Here is a 17481-nt window from a genome sequence, read left to right as displayed (position 1 = left end):
TCAAATAATTGCCTTAGTTCAGAAATGCTATTTTGCAGGAAATTTTAAAAAGCTCATAAATATTACTAGCTTCCACATACCACTTTGATTACATCCTCAGTTCTTACCTTGCCATCTTTTATTTATTTATAGCAATCCTGAAAAGCCAAACCGCTTGATGTCCCACCTCGATTTTGATTATGCTTTCAGTTCACCAATTAATCAGACAAAAACAGAGGGACCCACTTCACCAGTAAAGTCATTCAAGATATTCAAGGAATTCTTTCTTTGTCCCAGCCTTGGATTCATGTCTCTCAACCAAAAAATATACAAAAGCTACTGTGAATGGAAGTTCCCTCCAACTGACAGCATTGAACTGAGGCTCTCTCTCAAGAGCCCCCAGAAGCATGTAGTGGCATGAGGTAGAAATCTTCCCCAGAACCTTGGACCAAGCAGATGAAATCATGAGGTCATAATTTCCCATCCAAGATGTCAGAACAAGACACCATACTTCCTATTTTCAATTGTCACCATTTTTACTGTCCTTTTTATATCCTTTTTCTCTATCCTCATTGTAACTGCAATCTTCTGTGATGAACCTTACATTGTACTATCTTCTCCTCCTCCTCCTCTTTCCCCATCTCCTTCTCCTCACCCAAGTAGTCTTTTAATAACAGCCATCCCTTGTCCCACCAAGGACCCCAGGATCTATGGCATTCTTCCACTCGACTTGTCCCACAACTCATAACGCTACTTCTGATCGCTGCTTATAAATTACTTTTCCTTTGGAAGCCTCAGCTTCCCCCAAATTGCTAAGCCTGTCTTCAATTTAAGGCATTCTTTGTGTTAACACTAGGGAACTTCGCTTTTCTCTGTAGATTTCAAAAGGGATATTCTTCAACTTCAACACTTTTCAAAAGAACAATCTATGCTTCTACCTTAACATAATCAAGGGTCCCTTCTATGAGCCTAAGTTTTTGCAATTACAACTAATTTTCTGCCAGTGCCTATTCTGTAATTATGGGAGGCAAGAGTATACATTCCTTGCCTTGTTCTATGCATCTAATAATAGATCCCGACGATCCTAAGCATGATTTTACCTGGTACATTGGAATTGTCTGTCCTGTAACAAAAACCTGACAATTCTTCTCTTTCCATTTGATGGGACAATGTCTCCATCCAAAGAACTCATTTGAAGTCTGAAATACAAATCTATGGGCAATTATTCTCATGAGCATTGCATAGCCCCTGATAAAACATATTTTATTTGTGGCGACTGTACCTGTAAGATTCTGCCTATTAACTGGCCTGGAACCTGCTATCTAGTTAATATAATCAGTTCTTATCTAATCTTTATAAAAACTGACTTCTTTTCTTACCTTAACTACTCTGTTGCCTCTCATTTAAGTTTTCCTGACACTAAATGATCCCAAAGGTCAAAAACTGTGTTACGGCTACAAGTTTAGGTGCAAAATCCTAGTTCCATAAGGAGGATGTGGCCTTCTTGTTTTTACTAGGTTCTCAAGAAGCTTTAGAAAAGAGTCTAAGAGATTGAAAGTAAACCTATAAGAGTTTACTACCAAAGCAATTCATGTATGAGCAACTTTTGTGACTGCAGCTCTGGAAAATAACCAGGGCTATGGACAATCTTACCAAAACCAACATCATTGCTAGAGAACTATAGGAACTCCAGTGACTGGTTCTCTAAAATGGAATGGCATTGAATATGATCGTGGCTTCTCATGGTGATACAGGTAGTGGTCAGAAATGACTGCTGTACATATATTCCTTGCAACTTCTCTGATGTCTATGCCATCACCAAAAATATTCAGACTGTAAAATAGGAAATTTACTAGATCTCCACTGTTGTCTTCATCGTATCATCTAAAGACATTTTAGGTCCAACTTCCTAGGATATTCTCAACTAGCTCCCTTCAAATCTCAAATCTTGTTTTTATTCCTTTATTCAACCTTTCATAATTCGTCTTTTGAGGTCAACAAGAACATGAAAGTCAGCCCAACTCTAAAAAACATTTTGCAAATCTTAATTTCACAATGACTTGGATTCTAACCATAACAGTGTTTAAGGACAAGTTTTGTTTTAAACAACAAGAGGTAGGAGGCTGTTCACAATTACCTATAATTTATCCATTAACCCGACTTGGTCAAACTTTAGTAAGGTTTTTCTCCTCCCCTAAGGCCCCTGAACTTTGGCTCACCAATATTAAGCAAGTACTAAGTGCAGAATATCTCTCCTTAACGGCTCCTTCCAAGAATGACCCAACTTCCAAGAAAAACATTTCCTGTTGAAGCATCCTGCTTTTTCCACCGGTGCACCACCTATCCTTTTCCCCCACAAAGTTTCTGCTAGGCCTACTTTCCCTTCTCTATAAAAGAAAAGTCTTTCCCTGTTTGATTTTGAGACACTTTGTAGATCCTGAGATGGAAGCATTCTCCCTACAATACTCCTTTTGAATAAAGCTTCTCTTTACGTAAGTCAGGATTTATTTTTAAATCACACCAGTAAGCTTAGAAGAGGCCCTGAACCTCATTTGTTGATTGCAGCCTTTAAGACACTAATCATATTAGCTAGGCTGTGATTGGACTCCTGGCACACAGAGATATAACTGTGTGTTGTTTTAAGCCACCAAGCTTGTAGTAATTTGTTACACAACAAGAGAAAATTAAAAAAAATGTAGAAATGCACAACATGAACTTCAGTCCCAATATAGAATACAATTTAAGCCCATTTTTTTAAACAGAAAAATTATCTTAAGTATTTAATATATTGCATGTAATTATTTTCTTCTCTGTTTTACTTTATGTTAACTAGAAAAATCCTTTATTCTCATTTACTATAGTTAATATAATGGTCTATACTGATTCAAATCAAATTTACATTAAAAAAACTTTAAAAATGAATTATAACATTTAAAATAAACTCTTCTGGGAGATGCCTTGAGAGTGATGATATTTCATGACTAAGATATTTCCCATCTACACATGAGAAACTATTATAATATTTACTTAAAATTGACATTGCATACATTATTTGGGTAGAGAAGTACTTCCCGTAGTACATTACATCTATAAAGGAAAAAATGTTCTGTTGGTTGAACAGTAATATTCAATTAAAGCAAATATTAGCAGACATGATCTCCGATTCATTTTCATTAGCAGAGCCTTTTTAGGAATATTAGGAAATTGGGAGATTACTTGGTAGAGACGATAATGTGGGGACCAGTATAAAGATGGTTCTGACATTTAGTAAATATTTTTGTGAGACAACAAAGCTAAATTTTAGAGATTTAGTTTTGACTTGGTAATAAGCAGATGCTTATTTTTACCAGTTGTACAGGGGTTCTCATAGACCATTACTGTGGTGATTTATGGAAGTTCGTTTAATCTTATCCAGATGTACCTGAAGATATTCTTTAAATTGTAATTTTAGAAAAAATAAATTTGAATATTTGACCTAGAAGTCCATTTTATAGATATTCTGTGACTTGTTGAACTGATATAGAATCCTGGATTCCCTTAGTCCCTTGCAGGAATTGTTAAGGCTGTTCAAGGGAATAGCCAGTCATCTACTAGGACATATCCAAGTTCTTCATGCTTGCAGAGTGTAGCTCAGAGGAGCACAATAGGCCGAAATTAGACAATAATGAGGTTTTTCAATTGTATCCCAACAATGAGAGGACTGAGAATATGAATGTTTCAGCATGTACTTCCATATTTGCTACAAGAAACTTAAGGATAGTCGAGGATAGTTATTTTGTTAAGACAACAAATATACAACGCTTTCTCCAGTGTGCTGTGGATTAAGTTTGTAGATGGACAGTAAGGGAGCTATTGTTATTTGTGCCTCAAGACACAAAAAGTAAAGTTGACACAAAAAGGGTGACAAACTTGCAAAAACATACACAGTTTTTAAACATGACCACCATAAAATTTTTAAAAGGAAATATACATGTGCAATTCTTTAGCAACAGATACGTTCAATAAATTGTAAACCATACATAACTTCAAATATCTGGGAGCTTGGCCTCATAGAAAACAAAAAGAAAAGCCAAGGTATCGTAATTAACTCAGCGCATTTTGAATTTTTAATATAAGTGATAAACTTATTTTTTTAGAAATAGCATAAAGCAAAAATTAAAGGACAGCTGCTCATAACAATGTCTTCTTTCCCAAGTTATCAGTAATAAGAAATTAAATAAATTTAGGCAAATGAATAGATGTAGCCTCTGTCATTGATAGCTTAAAAGAAATAGGGCTTAAAAATTATTTTATGAATTTTCTAATTCATCATGATATCAAGTGTTAATTTAAATGTAGAAATAGTAATGCATCCACACTTTAGTATCTAAGCTGGGTCTCATATTGAGACAAGAATATAACAATAAAAATAATAATACTTACTTAACGTTTGTCAGGTAATATTACAGGCATTTTAAATACGCTTTCTTTTTTAGTCTTCTGAACAACCTTATGAGGTAGGTAATGTTATTATGCCTATTTTACAATTATGGCAACTGAGGTTCAGAGAGATTAAGATTAACTTACCGGAGATTCATATCCAGGTGTAGAAGTCTTTACCTGCTCTATCGGTTCTCACAAAGGTCAGCTGAGATTAGGCAAAGTGCTGCAAAACGAAGAACCAAAGAACCGTTTATTCTCCGATCCTTGGGTCCCTTCCCGCTCCCTCATTAGCATCTATCCCATGTTCTGTCAGGTTCCATGTGACACCAGGTGCCAACCAACATTGTCACATAAAGGGATTTGAGAAACATTCTTCCTTTCATTAAAACTCACTCATTGCAGTGTGTTTCTCAGAGAATGTGTAGTTTTAGTGCTTTTCCTGTAATTATGTCATGAGAGTGGCCTATTTTTTGAAGTTTTGTGTGACCACCAATCTATGGGGAAGTTATGAGGAGAGAGGATATGAGAGTCAGACTGTTTCTTAGCTGCTCATGAAGGCACTTCTGAGAGAAGCTGCCCTTTGCCTCTGCCTTTGCTCGGCAGCCCCTGTCTCTCTCCTCTAACTTCAAACTTGCAGACACTGCCCATGATGATCTGGCTGCTGTGGTAAAGAAGGGTTCATACACACAGGTCCCAGAATTTCTGCTGCCTCAAGCCTGCTAAGATCCAGGCTATAAAACAATTGTTGCACAAAGCTATCACCTCACGGATGTCGATCTGTGAGAGGAACTGTAAGAAAGGTTACTGAGGGCATGAAATGCCAGGACAGAGCCAAGTCTTAAAGCGGCTTCTTTTTCAGGTGACACTTAGAAGTGGTTTCAAAACTACTTTCTCTGGTCACCTAATCACTAGATTTTAGGCACGTAACCCCTTGATAATGTATATCAATTTATTTATGAATTTTGCATCTAAAGTAGCCTCTTATGTTCATTCAAATCTTACAAACAAATGGAATTTAAGAAGGATGAGATTTAAAAAAAAATGTAATTTATTCCAGAATCCCTATGCACTCCTTTGTTTATGTCAAAATGAGCACATGATACACTTTGAAGACCACCACTCCAGAAGTCTCAAAGGATCTGACTTTTTCTCATAAACTCATTTTTAATCTCTCTGGATTTATTTCTTTTCCAGTACTGCTGATTTCCTCCTGCCTTATCCTAAATGTAGACTGTCTTTTTAGAGTCATTCGGGATTGTCCAATTGGCTTTACTTTCAGTTTCATGTTATTTGTGGAATTATTTTAGATTCATGTTTTGCTTCATATGAACATGCTTAGAAAGGGCTCCAGGCTCTGATGTCATAAACATGACATTATTAAAACATAGGTGTATGAAAATAATGTAGATGTAAAGTTGATAATGCTTTATTCATTCTCTGATTCTATAAATATTTGAGGGCCTAGTATGAGCCAGACAATATTCTAATAAATGAGGGTCCGCAGTAAAAAGAAACAAAAAAGCAAAATCCGTACTCCTATAAGAGCTTGCATCCTATTGCGCAGAAAGAAAAAACATAGATAAACACACTCACACAAATATGCAAAGTGGCAATAAGTTGTATGAAAGTACAATTTTGTATGGTTACTTAGGGAACAAATTCTGGAAACAGACTGCCGGGGTTTAAAGCCTGGCATCCCTCCCTTCACTTACTAGTTTTGCTGTATGACAATGGACACGCTAATAAGTCTCTGCATGTCTATTCCCTAGTTTGTAAGTCAGAGATAATAATATCTCAATGTTGTTTGGGTATTCAATAAATTAATATTTGTAAAACACTTAGAACAGTGCTTTATGGGCTAGATACACTGCAGTACGTGTTAGCTACAATTATAAATAAAGGAAATAGCGTATTAGGAGAATGGTGTGAAGCTGGGGAAAATGCTATTTTACATAGGTTGGTCATGGAAAAATCCTTAGGATAATGATGCCATACCGTACTTGATCAAAAATATGTATAATGATATTTTTTATGTATAAGATCATGCTAGTGCCCTGGATTTCTGAAATAGTAGTAATTTCTCCCTCTTTTAATCTTAAAATTTGATTCTCAGTTTGGACAATAAATTGTGGGTTTACTCTATTGTATGTAATGGAGAACTGACACCATGCAAAAAAGACAAAGCTACATAATCATCCGGGAAGTTACAAATATTGATTTTGTGTTAATGATTAAATATATGCATTAAGTTGCCACTTGGAATAAAAATAAATATCTTATTACTTAATACTTCAGATAAACCTGAATATCATTTCTTTCTCTTTTTTTTAAGATTTTATTTATTTGTCAGAGAGAGATAGCAAGAAAGAGCACAAGCAGGGGAAGCAGCAGGCAGAGCGAGAGGGAGAAGCAGGCTCCCTGATGAGCAAAGAGCCAGATGCAGGCCTCGATCCCAGGACCCAGGGATCATGACCCGAGCTGAAGGCAGACACTTTACCGACTGAACCAGCCAGGTGTCCCTCATTTCTTTCTTTTTTAAAAACATGAAGCATCTTAATAAACTCTATATGTACTGATTACGTAAAGGACAAATCATACAGATCTTCCCACAGAGAAATTTATCATCTGACAGGTAGCATGTGTCATCTATCATGTAACAAGAAAACACATTTGTGAATAAAGCACAATAGATGCTGTTAGAGAAATCTAAGCAGAAACAGTGAGCTGATTTTGGAAATGTGCAGAATGAGAACACCGGCGTTTTGCTGTGGACCAGACTTAAACCTGTCCCAGCATCAAAGTGTATGCTATGAACTTCACAGATGTGGCTTACAGAGCTGTATTTCATTACAGTAAACTCAGTGCATATATGAATAGTCTCAAGATTTGGCTGCTCAAGCTGTATGTTTTTCCATCTCCAACAATCACAAAATTGGAGGTGGCATTAGTCTCTACCTGGTACCCTTTTATTTTGCTCTTCTAATACCATTAATACCCTTTCACATACCTTGAACAGAAACACTAAATGAGACTTAATTACTTGTGCCCAAAATAATACACCTTTTCCTCTATTCCTGCACGAGAAAGACTAATCAAACTGTCATTCGGCATTATCTTCATTTTGGATATGTGATGTCTTTGGAATTTTTCACTTGGAATCTGGCTCACTGTCACAGGCCACGAAAACCAACCAATTTTTAATTTAACACAAGAACTGCAGTCTAATGTATTCTCTAATATCTCACTGTTTTCAGAAACCCATGATTTTGGCCAGGTTACACAGGAATTTTTAAAACACAAAATTCTTGTTACATAAGCTTAAAAATATTTTATGTTGAAAAATACCCCATAACATGAATCAATAATTTAAAAAGAATTAGAAGGGTGCAAATCTTCGCCGTTCCTATGTAGGGAGCTTCTGTTTTAAAGGGCACCTTACCTTAGCTAGTTAGCCAGAATCCAGACCTCAGGACTCCCAGTCCGAGTCCTCTTTCTAATACTCCAGCTCAGGCTGATGATGTTTCTTCCCAAACATGACAAGGAAAATGAAACAAAACACTGCTTTTTGTGGGTTTCTTAGAACCAAAGAGCTTATGTGTGCCTCCTTTAACCACAAAATAACCAGTGCAGGCCGCTGGACCCACCTGTGTTGTTCCAGGAGTCATCCATTAAAAGGTGGCAGAGAATTTGGTGAAGTTTGAGGTGAAGGAGGACAAACCCATTATATAACCTCCAGGACTCCAAAAAGATTTCCAAGATTTCCAGCTTGTAAGAAGACTGACCTCAGCAGATGTACACAATAGGTCAGGAACAGTTACTGGAATCTGAGTATCTGACCAAGCAAATGGAGCTTCTGAGCCACCGTAAATAGCAAACAAACAGTTATGAGCAATTAGATGTTATAGCAAGGGAAATGGAGAGAAACATCCAAGGTATTATAACTAAAGATTCTAAATCTAGCTGAAACAACTGATGCCTAAAAACCAATGCTGATAATCTCCAGAACCAGATAGAGCAATTGAAAACTTTTGGCCAGGGGGTCAGAACCAGGAGAGATGTGACCAGTAGAAATCAGAGCAGAACTTCCCATGTCTGTCACAGTATGATGACCCATGGGGAAAGGCAAAATGAAACCACCACAAACCGCTGGGCAAATAAATCCTTCTCGTTACACAATGTTCTTATAGAAGACAAAAGAACATTTATGAGAATTGGGTATGTGCAAAGATTATCATAAAGTCTTGAAGATCAAACACAAAATTTGGATGAATTTTTTAACTATATTTTTACTATAAATCGGAAAAAGCAAAAAGATTTTTCTGAGTCAAGATTAGCTGGGTCAATGAGAGGCCGAGTTCCAAAAGATGTATATACCATTCACTTTCTGACGGTAAGAGTATAATAAAGACAACAAAAGCACGAAGGCCAAAGATGACAGCAATGGCCTGAAAACTGGTACATTTTACATGTTATCAAATATAGGGTCAACAAAAGGATTCTGGTAAATCCTACTGGTAATGTAACATGGCTCTATGTAACACTCGGAAGCTGTTTTTTTTTTTTTTTTTTCCTAGTGAAATTCCTATAGACAGTACTCATGAGACTTGCTAAATAAAGTATACCATCAAAAGGACATAATGAGGGGCGCCTGGGTGGCACAGCGGTTAAGTGTCTGCCTTCGGCTCAGGGAGTGATCCCAGCGTTCTGGGATCGGATCGAGCCCCACATCAGGCTCCCCTGCTGGGAGACTGCTTCTTCCTCTCCCACTCCTCCTGCTTGTGTTCCCTCTCTCGCTGGCTGTCTCTATCTCTGTCGAATAAATAAATAAAATCTTAAAAAAAAAAAAAAGACATAATGAGGGGCACCTGGGTGGCTCAATCAGTTAAGTGTCTGCCTTTGGCTCAAGTCATGATATCAGGGTCCTGGGATTGAGCTATGAGTCCGGCTCCCTGAGCTGAGCAGGGAGCCTGCTTCTCCCTCTACCTGCTGCTTCTCCTGCTGTGGTCTCTCTCTCTCTCTGACAAACAAATAAATAAAATCTTTTTTAAAAAAAGGACATAATAATATCACAAGGCAAAATATACTAACCCAAGTCATGGGTTATTGTATATCTAAGAGGACATAGGAAAGCTAATGCACATAAAGGAACACCATAGAAATCTGATGTCAACTGCATTATGTCTTAAAGTTATCTCAAAAATATCCAAAATCATGTCATTAAAGAAATTCTCAGTCATTAAATTAAAATTATTTAAGGAAAAAAATATGGGGTTATACCAACAACTTATAACTACCCTAAAATTAACACCAAGTTTTTATTAGTCAAATAACAAATGATGATTGGTAAAAAGTTTCCTTTAAGACTAGCAGTGGGCATATATGCTGAAACATTAATTATAATATCTAATACTACACAAAGGACCAATGCTCACTTACTCTGTTTCAGGCCTAGTTAAAGTTTTTTATATGAACGATCTCACTGAATCTTTACAATAACCCTAAAAGAAAAAAAATAAGGAACAAAATAATGATATCATAACCATGTTACATGATGTGGGATTGCAAAGATAGCTACTCAAATGCCTTCAGAGGCCACGAAATGAACATATAAAGAACTGAGTTTGTGAAGATAGAGAGGGTGAGGTGGATAGCTAACTGAAGTTGACACATATTCAAATTCATGTGTGTATATGACAATTCTGGAAAAATAAAATCATTTCTAAGCTACAGTGAGTTTTGTCTCTTTAGACAGAAAATTTTCAATTCCTCAAATAGGTGAGAATATGGACCACTTTATAACATTCTAAGCTGTTGTTAATATTAAAACAGTTCATCTTAAATCAACCAATTTATTACTATAAATTATAGTGAGGGCTATCATACAGAGGGAAGACTAATTTGATCTGGGAATGTTTCTCAAAAATTTAAAAAATATTTCATCTTATTATGAATATTTATATGTTGACTTTCTTTCATGACTTAAACCGTAAGATATTTGAGAACCAAGGTCACTTTTTGTCTCTGCATTTCTTTTCTTTTTTTTAACAAATTCAATTAGCCAACATACAGTACATCATTAGTTTCAGAGGTAGTGTTCAACAATCCATTAGTTGTGTATAACACCCAGGGTGAATCACATCACATGCCCTCCTTAATGCCCACCACCCAATTACCCCATCCCCCATCTACCCACCCTCCAGCTATTCTCAGTTCGTTTCCTATAGTTAAGAGTCTCTCATGGTTTTTCTCCCTCTCTGATGACTTCCCATTCAGTTTTCCCTCCCTTCCCCCGTGATCCTCTGTGCTGTTTCTTATATTCTACATATGAGTGAAATCATATAATTGTCCTTCTCTGATTGACTTATTTCACCTAGCATAATACCCTCCAGTTCCATCCATGTTGATGTAAATGGTAAGTATTCATCCCTTCTGATGGCTGAGTAATATTCCATTGTATATATGAACCCACATCTTCTTTATCCATTTATCTGTCGATGGACATCTCAGCTCTTTCCACAGTTTGGCTATTGTGGACATTGCTGCTATGAACACTGGGGTGCAGGTGCCCCTTCAGCTCTCTACATTTGTATCTTTGGGGTAAATACCTAGCACTGTAATTGCTGGGTCATAGGGTAGCTCTATTTTTAACTTCTTGAGGAACCTCCATACTGTTTTCCAGAGTGGCTGCACCAGCTTGCATTCCCGCCAACAGTGTAAGAGAGTTCCCCTTTCTCCGTATCCTTGCCAACATTTGTTGTTTCCTATCTTGTTAATTTTAGCCATTCTGACTGATGTGAGGTGGTATCTCATTTTGGTTTTGATTTGTATTTCCCTGATGCCAACTGATGTGGACCATCTTTTCATGTGTCTGTTGGCCATTTGTATGTCTTCTTTGGAGAAATGTCTGTTCATGTCTTCTGCCCCTTTCTTGGCTGGATTATTTGTTTTTTGGGTGTTGAGTTTGATAAGTTCTTTATAGAACTTGGATACTAGCGCTTTATCTGATGTGTCATTTGCAAATATCTTCTCCCATTCGGTAGTTGCCTTTTAGTTTTGTTGACTGTTTCCTCTGCTGTGCGGAAGCTTTTTATCTTGATGAAGTCCCAATAGTTCATTTTTGCTTTTGTTTCCCTTGTCTTTGGGGACATGTCTAACTAGAAGTTGCTGTGGCCAAGTCAAAGAGGATGCTGCCTGTGTTCTCCTCTAGGATTTTGATGGATTCCTGTCTCACATTGAGGTCTTTCATCCATTTTGAGTTTATCTTTGCCTATGGTCTAACAGAATGGTCCAGTTTCATTCTTCTACATGTGACTGTCCAATTTCTTCATTTCTTTCATTACTTACCAGTGTGGTTTTCACTTAAGATATTTGTGATTTCCAATAAATGTTTTGGAAAAATGGGAAGAAATGTTTTTAGTTATCACAGCATTGTAGATACTTAGTGGCTTTAACTAGGTGAAGATAATTTTGCTGGATATAGTTTGATGCATGGATCATTTATAATTAATCAAGAATTGTTCTACATCCTCTCCAACCTTCTAGCATCACTACAGAAAATCATTTAGGTGAAAAAACCACTGTAATTTTTGGAGATAAAAGACAAATCTTTTGAGGCGCCTGGGTGGCTCAGTCGTTAAGCTCCTGCCTTTGGCTCAGGGCGTGATCCCAGCGTTATGGGATCGAGCCCCACATCAGGCTCCTCTGCGAAGAGCCTGCTTCTTCCTCTCCCACTCCCCCTGCTTGTGTTCCCTCTCTCACTGGCTGTCTCTCTCTGTTAAATAAATAAATAAAAATAAAATCTTAAAAATAAAAACAAAAAAAACACAAATCTTTTACATTTTTCCCAGTTATAAGTTGAACTTTCAGAAATGCATTTATTATATAATTCAAGGAGATGTTGAATTTGGTTTGTTTTGTTCTTACGAGAGACGATTACTCTAGCTTAAGGTATGTAACCTTATTGAGTAAATCTGCAGAACCCCTTTTGAGATGTAATATAACATATTCACAGCTTCCAGGAACATCTTTGTGAGTCATTAATATGGACATCTTTGGTGGGTCATTCTGCTACACAGTTGACTAGCTGTGGTTTGATAGCTGCTCCAAACCTCAGGCCTTAATCTATTTCCTCTCTGCTCTCTTGCCCATTCTCTGCCACACAAAGTCCAGGGCTGAGTAAGAATTGGAAAATATGCTGGAATGCCCATTACCAAGACCTTAATGTCCTCTTCTTTCTTAAATGCACAACCTGATATTTGTGTTATGGTCAATGTCTTTAACATCTTTACAGTTATTCTCTGTTCTTTCTAAGGTGGTCATTAAGTAAAAATGAGAACATGCGTGTATGTTGATATGCCATGAATAGCCCTCAAAATTATTTTTGCCCTTTACAATCCTATCTCACATATATACGATTTTTTAGAGGCAAAACTGTTTTACTCAGTAAAAACAATATTTTTTTTTAAAGCCAGATATTCAGATTAAAAAAAAAAAAGTCCTAGATCTGAAATGCTAATAGGCAAGATAACTGTATTTTCCATCAATGCAGTAAGTGTAACAGTAATATGAAGCTATAGATAAAATTTACCCTAATAAGTCATTATTCCAGGGACATGTTGAATATTTTCAATAGTAATTTTCAATTAATGCTCATTTGTGCAGTAAAACTATTATAATGAATAAGACAAAGCAATGCAGCAGTGTAAATGAAGTTAAATATTTTTTTAAAAGCTTAGAGAAATAGGGGCACCTGGGTGGCACAGTGGTTAAGCGTCTGCCTTCGGCTCAGGGTGTGATCCCGGCATTATGGGATCGAGGCCCACATCAGGCTCCTCCGCTATGAGCCTGCTTCTTCCTCTCCCACTTCCCCTGCTTGTGTTCCCTCTCTCGCTGGCTGTCTCTCTCTCTGTCGAATAAACAAATAAAATCTTTAAAAAAAAAAAAGCTTAGAGAAATAAATTATTTTTGAGTGTTTAAATATGATTTATATTCCTTGGAAATTATGTTTTCATTATTATTTTTTAAATATTCGTTTATTTATTTGGGGGAGAGAGAGAAAGAGAGAGAGCATGAGCAGGAGGGGCAGAGGGAGAGGGAATCTCAGGCAGACTCTGTGCTGAGCACAGAGCCTGTCACAGGGCTCAGTCCCAGGACCCTGAGATCATGACCTGAGGCGAAATCAAGAGTCGAATGCCTAACTAACTATACCACCCAGGCACCCTACATTTTCATTATTTTAATGTAATCTGCTAGTCACAGAATTTCTTTCAGCTTCTGGCAATTATATCAATCTCATCTAAAGTCCGTGGATGTCTTAATTTTAAAAGATCAAGAAATATTAAATAAATCAAGAAATAAATCAAGAAATAATTTTTAAAAGTTTGAGTTTTATTTGTATTCTATCATAAATTTTAATTTAAGTTTTAAGAAAAATATTTTCTTTCTTGAATAAAATATTGTTTCTAATATAATTGTAATGGCATGAAAAATAACATTTGTTAGTCCTCTGCTATGGGCAAGTCATGAATTAGATGCTTTACAGAAGCAATTACTTTTAATCATCACAACAATTCTATTGGGCAGACAATTTATCATTACTATTATATTACTTAGGAAATTTTGGCTTGTAATGGTGAACAGAAGTCCAAGGTTTTGGAGCTGGTAAGTAGAAAACCCAGGTCTGTTTGAAACCACCAACTGTGTTCTTCATCTCTAAGCAATACTATTTTAAAATATAAATCTGCCTATCTGTAAAAATGTAGAGAGAACAGTGATGTGCTGACTAAAAATGTAACTAACTAAAAATGTAATCAAAAAGTCAGTTATAATTCTTACCAAGCTGGCTGGCACTATTGGTAAAGTTCAGTAGGAGTGGAGAAGGTTGCCCTGTGGGAGTCGTAAGTGCCTACGACAAGCCCATTGTCATCACTGGATTCTCCTACTGATCATCTCTGGAACTTTGCGGGGCAATGTGGAATCAACCTTATTGAGAAACATAATTTCAGATCACTATGGGGTAGAAGGGAATTGCTGTTACTGAAAAACAGCTCCCACACTTATTTTTAAGTCTTTTGAACAGTTATGTTATTTTGGGGGGAAAGTAAGATTTTTGTTTTTCTTTCTGAAAAACTGTCATGTGGCTGTACACATTGAGTAAGTAGCATATTTTATTTTATTCCTATGTATAGTTTGTGTGTAGAGGATGCATGTGTCATATGAATGAAATGAACTATATAAATAACATTGTTCCATATGATATTAAAGGGAACCACAAGGCTGAAGTGAACTTTAACAAGGTAATCTTTTCAAAAAGGAACACAGACTATTTTGATTCATTTTATTAGTATTAAAATACAGATTTATGAGGAAGCCAAAAGGGAAAAGAAAAATGCAAGTTTTCCTTATTTATATTGTAGCTGGTATATTTTTTTTCTTTGAAAAGTTGGTTATGCTTTATATATTGCAATTCCAAATAATAATGATTTTGATCCAGGTCAGATGATGCATGATTCTAGAAAATGCCAATAGGCAACAGATGATTTAAAAATCAACTTATTTTACTCTTTCGTTAGGTTAAAAAATATTTACACTCAAACTCACTCGTACATTATGGGTTTTTTGCAGTCAGTGTAGATATACTGCTTGTGAACCATCTATTGTTATTTCAAATGAAAAAGGCCACAATTACAGGCCTGGCTCCAACCTGCTTTCCTTTCAGTGCACTGACCATCTTTGACTTGAAGCCAACAAAATGCCTTATAAATTTCATGGTCAAAACTTCCAAAATACAAATTTAAAATTTTTTAACATTAATAGGTAGTATATTAATGTTACATATCAATGTTATTTCTCATCTCCCCAGAACTCTTGCCCTGAATTTCCATTGGGAGGTCCTGAAATGACGTTAAAATCAGCATTGTATAAGTAGTTTTTTATTTTCTTCTTTTACCAACTCCAAGCCTTGATTTTTGTAGTTCTGTTCATTGAACCACCGTTCTCCAATTCTCCCAGGCTAAAAATGTGCTATTGTCATTGATTAGTCCATAGCCTTTTCCTCTGGTAGCTAACTAGCCAATAGGTCCTGCTGAATGAGTCTGCCTTCAGCATACACTTGGAGTCATTTCTTTCTTTCTATTCCCCTTGCCACAGCCAACATTCCTGCCACTTTTACCTCTCACTCTGCATAGCTCCTTAAACTCACTGTCCTTTGAAACACACACACCCCTATCTCTCTATCAACCTATGCAATAATTAGAATTGAAAGATAATTCCATTAGGGCCTTATGCACGCTATAACTTTTGGAACCCTTGAAATTCATTTCTTTAGCTAGTAAATGGCAATAATAGTATCTAACCCAAAAAGCTAATATGAAGATTAAATATTTTTATAAACATATTAGTCTTATGGAAATATGACTATAATTGGAAATATTATTACTTCACTGTTTTGTCTTTAGTCTACTCTTTCTTCAATCAACCAGTTATTTATTTAGTGATTTATCTCTTCAACAAATAACCATTTGTTTGAGAGGCATTAAGCGAGGTTCTGGAAGTACAGATTTGGTTTATGTGAATTGAAATTACACTGTTAAGTCTCTTATTCCTCACAACAGATTAAAGGCAGTTCAATTCCAGAGCCCAAAAGCATATAATTACTTTCTCTCTCTTTCTGATTTGGTCCCTGGCCTTAAGGAGTGCATTTCACACCAGAGTAACAACAGTACGTTAGTCCTATAATGTTTAAAATACTATTACAGAAGTATTCACAATAGTTTTCAGTACATAGGATATATTTAAATCAGAATAAAAGTTAGGGAAAGACTTTTAAAGGAGGTGACACTGGAGCTGATACCTAACAGACAAGTATAAATTGGTTAAACAAGTAAAGGGTAGGTAGAAGACAGATAAACTATATGTAAGAATGTACATATAGGGAATAATATCCAATATTCAACCCCTTAATTATAGAACGAGGCTATAACTATTAAGAGAGACTTGCATTGCATCATTTAGAGATTGTTGGAATATAATCATGAAAATGATATGGATCATTTTAAGTGTGTGTACAGGAGAGAGAATTATTTCTAACTCTGAAATGAATATATGCCAAGTATGACTAGGTACTGCAAGCATTTTTTTGAAAGCAGCTTGTCTTAGTTTGTGCTCCTGCAAAATAGTCTCTGAGATAATGATTTACCTAAAGGATGTTTACTTAGAGTGCTCTGGGCAACAACATCTATGAGGGAGGGAGGGAGTGGACTAGTTATTGGATGTTGGCTATTTCTGGGGAGACAATTTAACTGTGGGTAAGGCTGTAAAGGGCAATTCCAGGGGAAGGACTCAGCTGTGTGCCATAAACACACACCCTTTCTGATGTTGGGGGAAGTGCCTCAGTCCTTAGGGAAGATCTTTGTGGGAAAATACAGCATCGGAACACCTGGGTGGCTCAATCAGTTAAGTGTCTGCCTTCGGCTCAGGTCATGATCCCAGGGTCCTAGGATCGAGTCTTGCATCCGGCTCCTTGCTCAGCAGGGAGCCTGCTTCTCCCTCTGCCTCCCCGCTCCCCCTGGTTGTGTTCTCTCTCTCTCTCTCTCTCTCTCTGACAAATAAACTCTTTAAAAAAAGAAAAACACAGCATCTACCAGATTCTACCTATTGCCCACTTAGGACCCATTTACTGCATATAATACAGTCATCCACCTGGGAACAACTCTTGAGGGTTCTTGTTGCTTTCATTTTCTGGGTAAACTCAAAAAAGTAAGGAGAGTAGGATAAATCGGTGTCCCTGCCCCGCCTCTAGTCTTGGTGCCTTTGTTGGTACTAGTCATCTTCCTCCATTACTCTAGATCTTCTTCATTAGAAGTTCCTTTCACCCTTAGTCAGTACCTACGCTAGATTATGTAAGACCAGATGACTATACCAGTGGTATGACTCAGACACAGATCCTCAGAACTGTCACTTGCCCTTGCAAGACTGTAACTGCTGCACTTGTCCACCTAATGTTCAAAGTGCATAGGTAAGTTAAAAGACCCACTCCCCATGAATCACCTTGTCACTAAAGATAATATTGTTAACAGCATC

This window comes from Ursus americanus, chromosome 18 (assembly GCF_024610735.1).
Source record: "Ursus americanus isolate L20-20 chromosome 18, mUrsAme1.1.p, whole genome shotgun sequence".
Lineage (NCBI taxonomy): Eukaryota > Metazoa > Chordata > Mammalia > Carnivora > Ursidae > Ursus > Ursus americanus.
This window is presented reverse-complemented; position numbering follows the sequence as displayed.